Source organism: Malania oleifera, chromosome 11, assembly GCF_029873635.1.
Source record: "Malania oleifera isolate guangnan ecotype guangnan chromosome 11, ASM2987363v1, whole genome shotgun sequence".
Lineage (NCBI taxonomy): Eukaryota > Viridiplantae > Streptophyta > Magnoliopsida > Santalales > Ximeniaceae > Malania > Malania oleifera.
The window spans coordinates 3469814-3472320 of NC_080427.1; the positions used below are offsets into that span (position 1 = coordinate 3469814).

General features: G+C 35.9%; 1 non-coding gene across 1 annotated transcript; it reads right to left on the minus strand.

Moving 5' to 3' along the window:
• Positions 1 to 973: 973 nt before the first annotated feature.
• Positions 974 to 1082, minus strand: LOC131143578 (small nucleolar RNA R71). The gene has a single exon (XR_009133563.1). It is a non-coding gene; the product is annotated as a small nucleolar RNA R71 (small nucleolar RNA).
• Between the last annotated feature and the right edge of the window lie 1425 nt (positions 1083 to 2507).

Genomic DNA, 2507 nt, shown 5'->3' on the forward strand with positions numbered 1-2507 from the left:
GGTTTATTTACTTTGTTATCTTGGTATTGAGTCTAACATTTATTTTGTTATTTTTATGCTTGTTAAAATTTTAGTTAGGATTTAAGTCGTTCTATTGCAAAACTCTCAAAACCCTAGGATTTGAATCTGAACTGTGTTCACTAAAAATTAATTTCTTATTTTCCTTTGGATTTACACAAAGTTTGGAATTAATCTGGATTCTTTGAGGAGATGATCTGACATTTGGGCTAAAATATTACATGACAGAACTCCTATACTTGGAATATCCTTTGTGCTACTCATTTTTAGAGTGAGTCAAGTTTTTGGCATCATTGCCAGGAAATTCATATTTAATTTCAAATTTGTGTTTTTCTATAATTAAATAAATAAAAATTTTGAAAATTTTGATAATGCTTGTTTGCTATTATGTTGGTGAATTTCTGCTGTTTGAATTGATGTTTGATGCCTTGGGTTCGAGATATTTCGAATATATTGTTTAAAATTTCACTCAGCATCAATAGTGACACACACAGCATAAAGTTTGATTGTTTCCTTGTTTCTTTCATGAGTGAGGATTCTGAAATTGATTTATGCAATCTTTTTGAAGAAGTTTTTAAGGAAGTTATGGCTGCAATTGCACCATGCACTCTTCAGGACTTTCTGCTACCCACACGCACTACCACACCGTCTTGCATTGCTTTACCAAAGGATGCATCAAATTTCACAATTATGCATGGTATGTTGTCCGTGATACCTCAGTTCCACGGGGTGGATTATGAGAGTCCTTACCAGCATTTAACAGATTTTGAGTTGGTCTGTACCACTTTCATTAATAGGGCTAGAACTTATGAGCATATCAAGCTTTGCTTATTTCCTTTTGATTTGAAGGATAAGGCGAAGATCTATTTTAACTCTTCGAGACCTAACTCTATTACTAGTTGGACTGATATACAACATCAATTCTTACACAAATTTTTTCCTTTTAAGAGAACCCAGTTCCAGTAGGAGTAGATAAGTCAGTTTATGCAGAAGGGTGATGAGACTTTCCAGGCTTGTTGGAAGAGGTTCAAGGATCTGATAAATATCTGTCCACATCACGAATTTGAGTCTTGGAGGTTAGTAAACTATTTTTATGCAACTCTTACTCTTGAATGCGAACTAGACTATGTGCAATGGGGAATTCTTCAGTAAGGAATTGGATAAGGCACTATCATTCTTTGATTACTTAGCTGAAAGTTCCCAACAATGGAATACATGATAAAATCAGGCACCAATGGCAGTATAGCCTCTTAGAGCAATCGGTGGTGGAGGTAAATATAAGGTCAAAGAGGAGACTGATCTTCAGGCTCGTGTTGATGCTTTGACTAGGAAGCTAGAGGTTATGGAGTTAGAGAAAGTGAACGTTGTGAAATTAGTGGAGGTATGTTCTCTCTGTGCTAATTATAGCCATAAGACTCAGGATTGTCCGATTATGGCGGTATTTCAAGAGAGTACTTTTTATCAGATGCAATCAACAAATTGGGTTAACAAATCTCCAAATCAACCATTCTCGAACACCTACAATCCGGGATGGAGGAATCAACCGAATTTCTCATGGAGAAATTATCAATCTAATCCATCTTCTTCACCATTTCAACAACCACCTTAGTCCTATGCACCACCTTCACAGCCGATATATCATCTGGTTGCTCCTCAGCATTAGTATCAGCAATAATAGATCTCTCAAAGCTATGCACCTCCAGAATTTCAAACTAATGTAGCTCCTGTTCCACAAAAGAAGTCTCTTGATGATAGCATGGCACAAATGGTAAATACTCTTCAGCAATTCATGCAGATTCAGGCCACAACTAATAGGCAGAACACTCAAGCTATAAATGAACCGCGAGATACAATTAATAAAATTAGTATGCAATTGAATACCTTAAAGAAAGGGAAATTTCTAGCACAACCTTTGTTGGCCTAACATGGCATTCGAATCTCGTTTTGATGATAACAAATGAAGGTTGATTTAACATATTGTTGTTAAGTGATGATGTTTCTGGAATGCTTAATTGACAAAGTTCAAAAGATCAGAGGAAATGCAAGTTCAAGGTCACTAAGAACTATAAAGCCACACTCAATCATCAAAGTGATCCAAAGGAAGCTCAAATGGACCCAAAATGATAAAAGCATGTGAAAACCTAAAGTTGACTCAAGCTCAAGTCAAGAGGACTCAAAGCGAAGAAACATACGAAGACTTCAAAGCTTAGAGTACTTAAGGCTTTAGGTTGAATTATGTAAGTACTTCATGCTAAATATCATGTGGCAAATGGTTTGAAGCTCATTAAGGGTTGTCATGGACTTAGAGACTTTGTTTTAAAACCTTGAAAAAAATGCTTTTACAAGTAACAAAGCAAGAGAGCCAAATGATCTTCAAAAATAACCAGAAAATCAGAATTTCTATCTATTCAGGCGACTAAAGAATAAGCTCAAGCGCCTGAAGATTTTCCTGATGAATTTCTCAAGAGGCAGTGTAGGCTCAGACAACT